The sequence below is a fragment of the Mytilus trossulus genome, chromosome 12 (genome assembly GCF_036588685.1).
Source record: "Mytilus trossulus isolate FHL-02 chromosome 12, PNRI_Mtr1.1.1.hap1, whole genome shotgun sequence".
NCBI lineage: Eukaryota > Metazoa > Mollusca > Bivalvia > Mytilida > Mytilidae > Mytilus > Mytilus trossulus.
Genome location: NC_086384.1, coordinates 54068241 through 54081996, shown reverse-complemented (window position 1 = coordinate 54081996; position 13756 = coordinate 54068241). Strand labels below are relative to the sequence as shown.

General features: G+C 30.4%; 1 protein-coding gene and 1 long non-coding RNA gene across 2 annotated transcripts in view; one reads left to right on the top strand and one right to left on the bottom strand.

Annotated features, from left to right (window-relative positions):
- Positions 1–13756, bottom strand: part of LOC134692855 (G-protein coupled receptor dmsr-1-like) — a 65370-nt gene that overhangs the window by 18014 nt on the left and 33600 nt on the right. The gene's annotated exons all lie outside the window — the stretch shown is intronic.
- On the top strand, positions 534–13425 carry LOC134692854 (uncharacterized). Its single transcript, XR_010102284.1, has 3 exons — positions 534–647; positions 8906–9011; positions 12027–13425. It is a non-coding gene; the product is annotated as an uncharacterized LOC134692854 (long non-coding RNA).

Sequence of the window (13756 nt, the reverse complement as noted above, 5' to 3'; positions counted from 1 at the left end):
AATGTACTAATTGTTTTCAAAACAAGCACATATTTAGAAGTTTTATAATACTGTTACATTTAAGATGGATTTTAAGAAAAAGTATACTGTTCAGATTAATTTAAGCAGATTTTGCAATAAAATAAAACTAAAAAAATGCTTTCGGTTTCTTATGGTTTCCTGTCAGGTTTAAAAAAAACTTTAATATAACATTGAAAATAGATTTTAAATATTAACATGAAGCAAGTAACACTAGTAATGGTGTTTATTTATGCCTTTTGAATTATATTGTGCAAAATAAAGAAAATAAAGATTGGTTTCCTGTTAGGTTTCATGTCACGTAAACAGTGAATCAAAATGTATTAATTTTTTCTCGAAAAACTCAATTGTTCCATTCATACTATTCTAACACCAACACAACCCACTAAATAAAAGTTTAAATTTTAGAACTTATAAAAAAGGATACAAAAAGAAACCAAAGGCCGAATACCAAATTATGGTCCACATGCAGTGCGAAGAACGTCTGTTAACCAATGTATGCAATCAGGGAACCAGTTCAGGTAAGACCTTGAACTTGAAGATGCAGAGCTTTGCTGAATGAAAACTTGTCGGTACGACAGAAGCCTGTTGAGTGTAGTTGAAATTATTTCAATATATATGTTCCTATGGTAAACATTTAGTTAAAACAAATGTGAGAGCATTATTTACGTTTAAAGAGGGACTGGGTGTTTTGTTTTGTCCTTTTTTTTTCTTTTTTTTTTTGGGGGGGGGGGGGGGGGGGGGGTTGAGATCGGATAAGGGTATAAGGGTAGGTCACTAAGCGTGAAGTTTGTGGTAAGGGGGTGCTTACACGGGGACAAAAACTCTGATCAATTCATTTGAATGGGGACATATAGTAATATATACCCCCAACCCACCTATGTCCGTGGTTGGGAACCCTCCATTTCAAAATGGCTGAATCCTCCCCTACTTCTTGTATATATTAACTTTATGTTTTACTTTATGTTTTACTTAATATTCCCCAATTTAGTATACACATTTACAGCTTTTAAAAAAGTATTTTTTGATTTAAGTGTTTGAATTTTATTTGAAAAATACTGAGCACGCAAAATCAGCATTTGAAAATCACGATGCACGTAAATTTTAATTAGCAGAATACATTGGGATTATTTGCACAAGGCACCAGTCTTGTAAAACTGAACATCAAATTAATAAGTTGAAACACATTGAAAAATACTGAGCACGCAAAATCAGCATTTGAAAATCACGATGCACGTAAATTTTAATTAGCAGAATACATTGGGATTATTTGCACAAGGCACCAGTCTTGTAAAACTGAACATCAAATTAATAAGTTGAAACACATTGAAAGTTCAAAGTAAAATAAAAACACAGGGATCACATGGCAGCAATGCAGGAAAATAACCCTTTACCACTCTCTGTGAAAGGTACCTACATCCTGCATTCTATTAGTTGTTATGTATTTTTTTTGTATTAAAATTGAGAATGGAAATGGGGAATGTGTAAAAAAGACAGCAACCCTACCAGAAGAGTGTACCAGTGAACTGTCTAGTTCATTTTAGCTTATCCTGCCCTTTTTTTAATAGTCATCCTACCTTTTTTTTTCGGCAAAGTGTCTCATCCCCTTCTTTAATTCTCCAAACTCACAGAGTTCGCAAAAATTGTCAGTCCTCAGGATTTCACCACCAAAATTTTGCATAGGACCGACACAATTTTAGTATTTTTCAATAGATTAATAGTGAGGACCAGCTGATTTTCTTCAAAGACCACCAGGGGAAAAAAGATTTCGCGAACTCTGAAACTCCTGTCCTGGCCTTTTTCAAATTGCATCCTGATTTTTTTATATTATTATTAAGTCTAGTTGCATAATGTTATTATTACTAAAACCTCAATCTTTATCCAAAACTTCATATTGTATATGTACCAGACCATATGAGTATTTGGACCGTACACCTATATTCATGTGGTGGGACCATATGTGTACGGTCAGACCAATATTTTATGAGTATTCTCATACAGTCTAGTTAGGAATAACTGGCCCCTATATGTATTTCGACTATACAGAGTTCGCGAAACTTAAATATGTGATAAATAGACAATATCATGTATTTTTCATATTAATTAGCCCTGGTATCATCCCTCAACCCATATCGGCCCTCGGCTAAAGCCTTGAGGCCGGTATAGGAGTCTCGGGATGATACCAGGGCCAATATGAAAAAGGGCATGTTATAATCCATACATATGAAAATTAGATGAATGGAGTGAAATATATATATCATGATATCACCAACCCTAATAATCTGGAAACAACTATTATTAGAGAAACATTAAAGCTACCTCATTTATTCTTTACACTAGTTTTTTGACACATTTTTAATGTATTTTCTCTATGTGTTTTCAAGGGATTTTTAATAGTTTTTGTCATGAATCTGTGGAGTTTTTGTAGAAAAGTTCCTAAATATTCTAAAATATTTTCTTCCAACATTATGTTTATTCTGATAACTTCAATTTCAGCCAGCATAATAATTAAATCTCATGTATTAACTGACATGCTAAATGTACAGGAGCTTAACAGAATAATTTATAATGATACTGTTCCACAACATTTTAGGGTCAGAGAAATTTAATGCATGATTGGGAGCAATTATTTGTGGTCACTTAAACTGAAGAAATTTATTGCTTTTAATTGATTGACCATGTGCAGCTGGTAAGCACATAATCATAATCAGCTGATTTACTAAAATAACATTGATTACCTTGAATATTATTATGGATAGAGATAAATTATAAACTGCAATAAGGTTCAGCAAAGTAAGATCTGTACAAGTAGGTCAACATGACCAAAATGGTCAATTTACCCCCGAAGGAGTTATATTCTATTTAAAGATTTTTTTGTAAATTTTTGTAATCTGAAACTACTGGTCCAAATACATGAATTACATGAAATAGAATCAAAGGAGTAGGGGCAATAAAGGTCATTTTTTTTCGTCCAATTTTCCCTATTATCTTGAAAACTATAATAGATAGAGAGAAACTTTGAATGTAAAAATGATCAGAAAAATACTCTTTTGTGTGTGAAGCAAGAGCTAAATAAGATCATGAAGATAGAGAGAAACTAAACAGACTTCAATATAGTTACGATACAATTTTTCGTAAATTTTTTCGTTTTTTTAATAGTATTAAAAAAGAACATTAAAAAAACACACACAATATAATTTAAATCATGCACATGTATATATAAACTTGTCTAAACATCAACCCAACAATGTTAGGTCTGTTAATTTGCTTTTGCAAATTGTTTTTTTTTTCAGCTCTCAGAGAGATTCAAACTCATGCTACTGAGAAATTGTAACACTAAATCCCCTGCACTTTATTGGACGTGCTAGACCACTTGACCACCTGGGCTTCACAAAAATAAATCTTTTGGTGGCTGGGTCCCCGTGTTACCTTTCCTCCTCAGTTTTTTATTTAATGTTGTAATACAGTACACGATATATTTAAAGATAAGGCATGAACATGGAATACATACGACCTATTAGTGACAAATGCGTTTTGTTAAAATATACTTTTTCACTTTTTTGTTTTTTTTGAAAACGTTGTTTGTGCTGTATTTAGACCCTTCTTTAATGAAATTTGTTTAACATGCACACGTACAATTTGCGGTTTTAATTCAACACAATCATAGGTTTGAATGTAGTTTTCAATTTTAGATTTGTATATATTTATATATATGTCAAAATATATTCCCGAATCCAACTATCCTGAGCCAGTTATTTCATTAAAACAGAATTACATTTGTATATTAAGTCATACTATGTTCTAATTAGGGAATGATGTGTTACTGTAAAACTTCAAACCCAATGTTATTCAACTTTTAAAGAAATATTTGGTAGAGAATTGTTGACATTATCTTGTAATATTATATTGCTGTATCTAAACTTCAAAGTGAAATTAATAAACTTGCCATTTTCTTCTTTGAACTGTTTTCCTCCAGTGCATGGTTCTCCACAAAATCACCACAAAAACAATATTGTAATAAATTGAAGATAGTTATAATATGATGTGTAACTCTTGATGAATTTCAACATTTTATTTTGCTCTACACATTTTATGATGTCCAAGTAATGAGGTCATGACATCAATTTGAATCCATATAGTAACCAATGAGATAAAAGAGAAATTCATTTAATGTCTTCTTAAAATCTTTGGATAAAAACAGGTCACATGCATTTACTGGTAAATGTTGTGTGTATTGCACTTAAATATAAAAACACAAGTAAATGTTATACATATATACTCTCACCACATTTGATGTCATTGATTCAATGGACTTAATTAAGTATAATGGGAATAGGTCTATTAGTGTAAATAAAAGTGAAATAATTAGAAGGATTAGAATACACAGTATTGTATATATATGTTCACAATGACCATAGTCTGGCATAGATGTAGTGGTATTACATCTATGCAATGATGTACAGGAATAGAATTTAAAAAAAATTATTGTAAGTAATATTCTCATACTTTATGTCAATAATTGTTATTTTTTTTGTTTTGTGTATGGTCTCCTTAAAGTTTTATTTTGAAGAGGATTAAGGGGGGTAGGGCTAATGTGCCCACCAGACACCCCTTTTTGATAACATTTTGTTTGATTAGTTTATTTAGGGATCAAATTAACGAAGCATGATTTGAGAGAGATCTGCCACAGACATGACAGAAATTTAGGATGTTTTATAATTTTTAGAAATTCTTATACATGTAATCAATTAAAAAATATTTATATTGATATATGGGCATTAGTAATACATTTAATAATCTGTCACCTAAGGATATTTGCCTATGAATGTTTTATGTCCCAACCTTTGGGCATTATGCCTTCTGACGAGTCATGAGTATGTGTCTGTCCAGCTTCAATTTTAAGTTTTTGATGAAGTTGAATCTCAATCAACTTGAAACTTAAAAAATGATGTGGTACATTTTCCCTATGATATGATCTTTTGTAAATTCCTATTTCATTATTTTATTATCCAATTAGAGTTTTGCCCCAAATTTCATGGTGAACTGAACATATAAAACTGATAGTGCTAGTGGGACATCTGTTCACTATGGACACATTATTGTTATTGATTTAAATGCAAAGTATTAAGAACTAGTTTCTGAATTTTAGGAGTTGCTAATTGCCATCAATTTAAAATTCAAGAATTTTGTACAAGTATGCCACTTGAAAGTATATTTGACATGAATTAGAGTTTAGATGGACAGGGTTTATAAAATAGAGAATAACAGGCAAAATGTACAGAATAAAGGTAAAATAAAAATAATAGGGAAAAAAAGGAAAACTAAAACTAATTTAATACATGTATTAGAGAATAACAGGGTGCTGAGATGAAATATAAAATATAGAGATTAAAGAAAAAAATAACAAAAGATTAAAGAAAACAATTTAATATACATGTATTAAAAAATAAAGATACATGTATACAGAACCCCTTATCTAGACCTTAGGAAACCAAGCCATATAACATGTATAAACACATAAATGACAAATTCTCTGATAATTGTGTTTAGGTCAGACAGGAGTTCGTCTGCAAAAGTAACTCTCCAATAAAAAAAATTAAAGGCCAAATAATTTCCAAAATTAAAAACTCTGATAATCAAGAGAAAAACTGAGAAAGACTGAAAGGACATGATTTATACATAAAATACAAAACTTAGAACCTCAATTAGTATATTCAAATTGAAAAATTATAAACAGTCAGGGGCGTCTCTTAAACAAGTAGTTTTTTCAAGTTACTTATATATATATATATTAGTAATTTTTGTTTTTGAGAACAGTGGCAGATCCAGGAATTTTCATAAGAGGGGGCCCGCTCCTGTCACTCTTCAGTTATTCTCATATAAGCAACCCAATTTTTTCCCTAAAAGGGGGGCCTGAAAATAATAAATATTAAATTCTGACAGAAACATAGATTAAATGTAGTTTTAAATGAGTTTTTATATAATTTTATATCCTAAAATAAAGAATTGGTTAGATTTGAGAGGAGTACAATGGAGTATGGAGATAAAGGTTTAAATTAAAAATAATGACCAAAAAAATCCATGATAAAGTTATGTTATATATTTTTTGAAAAAAAAAGTAGTAACACTTATTTAAGGAAAACATGTAGTTGATTTGGGTTATCATTTATAAATAACTTGAAATCTCAATTTATTTACAAGTATGTATAGATCTTCAAGATTTTGGAGGAAAATGATAATTTAATAGTCCCAAGAGACCAATCTTTGATCCTGAAGCATTGGTATGAAAGATAAGTGATAAGAACAATCAGTAAGTTAATTAGTGTTTCAGAAGAGCTATATTTCATGGGGAAAATAACCAGATGACTGAAAATTTGTTAAAGCTAGTAAAATCTGCATTATTGGACACCTATAAAAATAATATTTAGAAAAGTTACCTATATAAGTAATATTTCAAATAGCCTTGTTTTCAACATAACTTATACAGGTGATTTTAAATGTTACTTGTTTAAATAATACCCCTGACTTTAATATAATTTTTTTTTCTATTTGTCAAAAGTTTTATTTTCTATTTAGCTCACCTGACCTAAGAGGCCATGTGAGCTTTTGCCATTCCTTGGCATTAATTGTTGAATCATCCATTGTCCATGTTGTCTGGTGTTAACTTTTTCATAGATCTTCTCTTCTGAAACTACTGAATTAATTAATTTTAACCAAACTTAGGCTCAATCATCCTTAGGGTATCTGAGTATATATTTTGTAACTTTTAGCTAACCGGGGCCCATAGGGCAATGTGTGAGCTTACACCATTACTTGGCTTCCGTCGTCGTCTGTCGTCCTAAACTCTTTATAAATCTTCTCCTCTAAAGCTACTGGGCCAAATACCTTCAAACTTTAACTAAGTGTTCCTTAGGGTATCTAGCTAATTACTTGTATCCAAAGTTTAAAGTCAATTTTACACAATTTGTTGATCAAGTTTGCTCACATTTAAAAATCTTCTCATCTGAAATACAGGTGAGCTATTTATGCTCGTGAGTGCCTCATGTTAGGGTGTCCTTTAATTAAGAAACACTGCATAGTTTGGTAAAAACAATAACTTTAATATTTATAGTAGCATTTTAAGATTAATCTGCCTTAAAAATTAAGACCAATCTTGACAACCATTGGCTATTTGAAGTTATTGTTCCTGAAATGGCAAGTTCCCACAATTTATACATAAAAGGCTATTAATTTTTAATTATGGAATTTGCTTGATTTCTTATTATTGGTGCTGCGCACAACACTTTCTATTACAAAGAAAATAGTATATTTTCAATAGAATGTACTGTGCCACGCACAACACTATCTAACCAAAATACATTGTATGGAAAGTGTTATTAACCACTCAAAAGATTAATTTATAATACCAAATAAACATGAAATTTATTATAAATTTTAAACACAAGAAATCAAGCAAATTCCATAATTAAAAATAATTCCAAGTTCAAATAATAGCCTGTCACATGTTATATATATATGTTCTTGTTAGAAATGATTGTCATATTGAAAACAATTACAGATATCATAAAGATAAATTTAAAACAGCAACACAGCAGTTAGGATCCTTATATGAGTTATTGCCCTTGACGGACAAAATTTTAGCAGAATTTCAAGTTTCTTGCAGAAAATATGATAGATGTAGAGACACTTTATTTATGTCCAGCTATTAAGTTCTGCAAATAAGCTTACATTGACCAAAATAGTTAATTGATCCTTTATTGCATTTTTTGTCCTTAAGAAATTATTTTACCAAAAGTAGCCCGCACCAAATTATAGGGGCCATTGGCGAGTGGGCCCCTGCTAATTTCAAACCCTGTAATTAAGTTTTTCATAGTAAGGAATTGTCGTCATCAGAATTACCGTTAACATACATGTGTTAATGTTTACATTAATGTCATTAATTAGTTCTGCACAGTTAAATGTTAGAAGAAACTCTTTAGTTCACATAAATAATTTTATAGCTGTTGGTACCTAACACTTCAGGGAGATAACTCTATAAAATCAGCAGAACGTTTAAATGAAGTTGTGTTGTTAAGGGAATATTAAGCTTCTCAATGATCAAAATAAGTGTTTTTTCAAACTGCTATATAACCAGTGTAATTTTTTCATAATTAAACGGTTGGTTCAAGTTTTTTGAATTTTTTATATTTTTGTCCAAGGGTCAAAGTAAATACTTTGTCAAAAATTTAAGAAAATTAAACGAGCCAAATTAATTTTAGTTAAGGTGTTGGGTACCACCTTAGCAATATAATTCACCAAATGTTTCTATTTCTTTTGAATCCTATTGATCATGTTGATAGGTTCATTATTGAAATTGTCTCCTGTTGTAGAATCTAATTTGATAAGATTCCTGAATACTGTTTAACGTTTTCTGGTTAAAAATTCCATTGATTATTCGTAATGAATGATATATTATTTCTATTTTCAACTTTGTTCTTTTTCTAGACATAAATTCATAGAAATTGATCCAATTAATCCACCTATTAAGGTGAAAATCATAACTCTGTCCTGATTTCAAAGACAGAATTTCATAGAAATCAATCAAACATCTATCTAGCTATTAGTGTAAATCCCAATTTTAAATTGATGTGCCTTCAAGCAGTTAATGTGTAAAAAAAAAAAAAAAATGGGTAAAGAAATATTGTACATTTCGCGGATATTTGTTTCTTTTGTTTTGTCAAAGTCTGTATACAACCCTGAACCCGATGACAAATTTATATTTTGTTTAACATGGTTCAGCTGTTTCAATGAAAACCACGAAAATTGGTACCCCATGAATAACAATAAATCCACAATAAACATTTTCAGCAGGAATGATGAATTTTATGCCATTCTGTCCTTATTTCAGATTGACATATCCATAGGACATGCAGTTAGCCTAGACCAATAGGAAGAGAAAGGTCTCTGATTCAGTTCTCAAGTCTTTCTTAGTCTAAATTGGGAAGAATTGAAAGGTAAGTTTGAAAGTTTGTAAGTGAGCAAAAATATGTTATTTCTAACAAAATGTGCTGTTTCACAAATAAAATACTCTTAGACACTTATCAATTAGGCCAATATATTGGTGTATGAAATGATTGTAGGCTGTATTTGCCTGACCAGATAAACTGGCCATGCTTTCATTTCCATGTATCATTTATGGATCAAGTTTATGTGATATTATTGAAAAAAATGTAAAATTTTCAATCATAAGTAAAGAAGGCTTACTTGTTAATTTCTGTGTCATTTGGGCTCTTGTGGAGAGTTATCCCATTGGCAATTATACCACATCTTCTTTTTAGCTCACCTGGGCCAAAGGGCCAAGTGAGATTTTCTCATCACTTGGCGTCCATCGTCGTCTTCTATCATCGTCGTTCGTCATCGTTAACTTTTACAAAAATCTTCTCCTTTGAAACTACTGGGCCAAATTAATTCAAACTTGGCCACAATCATCTTTGGGGTATGTTGTTTAAAAAATGTGTTCGGTGACCAGGCCAACCAACCAAAATTGCCGCCATGGCTAAAAATAGACATTGAGGAAAAATGCAGTTCTTGGCTTATAACTCAAAAACCAAAGCATTTAGAGCAAATCTGACCGAGTAAAATTGTTTATCAGGTCAAAGACCTATCTGCCCTGAAATTTTCAGATGAATGGGACAACCCGCTGTTGGGTTGCTGCCCCTGAATTGGTAATTTTAAGGAAATTTTGCCGTTTTTGGTTAATATGAATATCATTATAGATAGAGATAAACTGTAAACAGCAATAATGTTCAGCAAAGTAAGATTTACAAATAAGTCAACTTGTTAGTTGACCCTTTTGGAGTTATTGCCTTTTATAGTCAATTTTTAACCATTTTTCGTAAATCTTAATAATCTTTTACAAAAATCTTCTCCTCTGAAACTACTGGGCTAAATTAATTCAAACTTGGCCACAATCATCTTTGGGGTATGTTGTTTGAAAAATGTGTCCAGTGACCCAGCCATCCAACCAAGATGGCCGCCACGGCTAAAAATAGAACATAGGGGTAAAATGCAGTTTTTGTCTTATAACTCAAAAACCAAAACATTTAGAGCAAATCTGACATGGGGTAAAATTGTTTAACAGGTCAAGATCTATCTTCCCTGAAATTTTCAGATGAATCGAACAACCCATTGTTGGGTTGCTGCCCCTGAACTGGTAATTTTAAGGAAATTTTGCTGGTTTTGGTTATTATCTTGAATATTATTATAGATAGAGATAAACTGTAAACAGCAATAATGTTCAGCAAAGTAAGATTTACAAATAAGTCAAAATGACCAAAATGGTCAATTAACCCTGTAAGGAGTAATTGTCCTTTATAGTCAATTTTTAACAATTTTCATAAAATTTGTAAATTTAAATTTTTTACTAACATTTTTCACAGAAACTACTGGGCCAAGTTCATTATAGATAGAGATAATTGTAAGCAGCAAGAATGTTCAGTAGAGTAAGATGTACAAACGCATCACCATCACCAAAACACAATGTTGTCATGAATCCATCTGCTTCCTTTGTTTAATATTCACATAGACCAAGGTGAGCGACACAGGCTCTTTAGAGCCTCTAGTTATATGACATTTGAATGTTGCATTTTATATATATATACGTATTGCAATCACACATTTGCTAGCCAATTGTTTATTAGCATCCATGTTCACAATCACAAATTACTACATTTGTGCAATTAAGGGACATGCTAAGGAAGACATTTTTAATGCCCCTGCAGTAGTTTTACCCTTGCCCTTCTGTATATACCTCCTTCCATACCTTCCGAAGTTGGTTACTGTTCTTTAACTTCAGTTTGCCTCAACCAAATGTTATGAAACAACTGATACACAATGCTTATTACCACAAAACACAGATCAAGTTTGAATTTTGGTGGCGTCATGTATTTTAACCATTCTAGAGTTATGTTCCTTTACAAACAAACAAAAATGCTGACTTTTTTGTTTCCATTTTCTAACTTTAGTTTGCCTCTGAACAAAATGCAATAAAACTAATACACAGCAATGGTTATTACCACAAAATACAGATCAAGTATGAATTAAAGGGGATGCGATACTTAACTGTTCTGCAGTTATTCCCCTTAACAAATGAAAAAGATGCTTATATTTATAGTTTCCGTTCTCTTACTTTGGTTTACCTCAACTAAATGCAATGAAATCTATACACAATGCTTGTTACCACAAATACAGATCAAGTTTGAATTTTAAGGGGGTCACTTTAACAGTTCAAGAATTATGCCACTTCTCAAATTAAATGATTGCTGAAATTTTAATTTCCATTCACTAAGTTTATCTTGCCTCAACCAAATGATATGATATTGTAGACAATACTTATTACCATAAAATACAGATCAAGTTTGACTTTTGAGAGTTATGCCCCTTTGAAAATGGAAAAATTGCTGAATTTTTGTTTCAGTTTTCTAAATTGAGGTTGCATAAACCAAATTTTATGGAACTTATACACAATACCTATTACCACTAAATCAGATCAAGTTTATTTGGTAGAGTCACATTTACCATGTTAACTGTTCTTCAGTTATGTCCATTTATAATTACTTTATATGAAATGCAAGCGGGGGCATCGTCTATGATCCATTGATACATTCCCCTTTTATTTTTTTGTTCAACACTTTATTTTTTTTTGCTGTCGGAGCCTATAAATGCACCATTTTTGTGTAAGTAAGAATTGATAAAGTAACACACATATATTTATATTTATTAAAAAGATGCAGTATGATTGCTAAGAAAACAACTGTCATAATAAGAACAAAATTTAAACATCATCAGAGTAGTAAGGCTTCAATTATTAAACAAAACAAATGACATACAGTAAGCTATGAAAGGACCTGTGATAACAAATTCATTTATCCTGATTATAAGACTGAATAAGTTATGTCACGAAAAAAAGTCATGAATAATATGCATGAAGGACTTTAAAGTATTGAACTTGAATTGACTTTTCTTTGTAGGATACATATATAGAAATCTTAGAGGACATATTGGCACGAGTCTTAAAAGACACAGATTTGAGGATAATAGAGAGAAAAAGAATGACAAACATAGTATAAAGGACTGCAGACTTCCTGATATCTTTCAAACTGTTCTTTTGGTATAAATGTAATAATGCAATATCATTCATCTTATTTGTATAGGTATACCTCCTTAAATGCAATCACTATTAGTAAACATTGTTGTGATTGTAGTTCTATATGTCAGTTTATTAGTTAACTAGCACGTAGTCATTGCATATATATGCATTATTATATACCATACCTTTCAGCAATCTTAGTCTTTTCAATTAGGAAATAATTTTAAAACAAATTATTCTAATGGAATTTTATTTTCTATGTTTAACCTGTTATATGCACTTTGTCAAATATAGCATGTTGCAAATGTGATACAATATAGAGCAACCTTTATATTTCTTAGAAAATTCTTTTTTCTGAACTGTAATGAAAAGTTTGGTTATGATCAAAATACTTTTTTTTTAAGTGAGAGATATTTTAAATGAATCATTATATTTCAACAAATGTTAGAAACACAACTTAACATAAAGAATTTCTTATGTATCAATATTCTGTGTTGTAAAATCTTAAAGATTTTGTTTTTCCCAATATGTTTAAAAAATTAAAATGCATAATTTTAGCTTGTAAATTTTATTTCGGGATTATTCCCGAAATGGGTTAAAAAAAATCTATGCACCAAGTGTGTGCCTGATATTAGATTTATAATTTCGGGATTTTTCCTGAAATGTAAAAGAATTTTTTATGCATGAAATTTAGCATGTACATTTGATTTTTTTTCGGGATAAATCCCGAAAATATTTGAAGACATCTGTGTTATACATTTTATTTTTGTCGGGATATTTCCCGAAATGTGTTTCAGATCTGTTTGTTAAAACGCTTTGCCAACATTTATGTCATAAAATTTAATGTTGATTTCATTTCGGGATTTTTCCCAAAATGGGTAAAATAATCTATGCACCAAGTGTGTGCCTGATATAAGATTTATAATTTCGGGATTTTTCCAGAAATGTAAAAAAAAAATATTAGTCATGAGATCTAGCATATACATTTAATTTTTCGGGATAAATCCCGAAAATATTTGAAGACATCTGTGTTATACATTTTATTTTTGTCGGGATATTCCCCGAAATGTGTTTCAGATCTGTGTTAAAATGCTTTGTCAACATATATGTCATAAAATTTAATGTTGAAAATGATTTCGGGACATTTCCCGAATAAATAGTTGTCATATATACATTTTTACCACCAATATTTTAAAACTTTCATATATTTTGGGAAATTTCCCGAACATTTAATGTAAACTTTATCAATTATAAGAATAAAAACATGGAATGTTGTAAAAGTTGTGTATTTCTTTATGAAATCTGCATTCATTTATAGTAAACATGGAAAAAGATAATAAAAAGGAATAAAATGGATTTTACTCTTTTAAAATAGAGTCCGTTAACAGCAATTATCACTTAAAAGTACAATATTCCATTTACAATTGTATATAAATTCCATTGATATTCCATAAAAATATATACAATAGACATAAATACATTAGGAGATAACAAAGTCAACGTACTCCGCCTACATTAGTTTCAATAATCTTGCAGCAATGTAAAATTTTAGAGAAATAAATCAACTTTATCTGAAGGGTTTAGTTCCTAGTAACGCAAATTTTAATAATG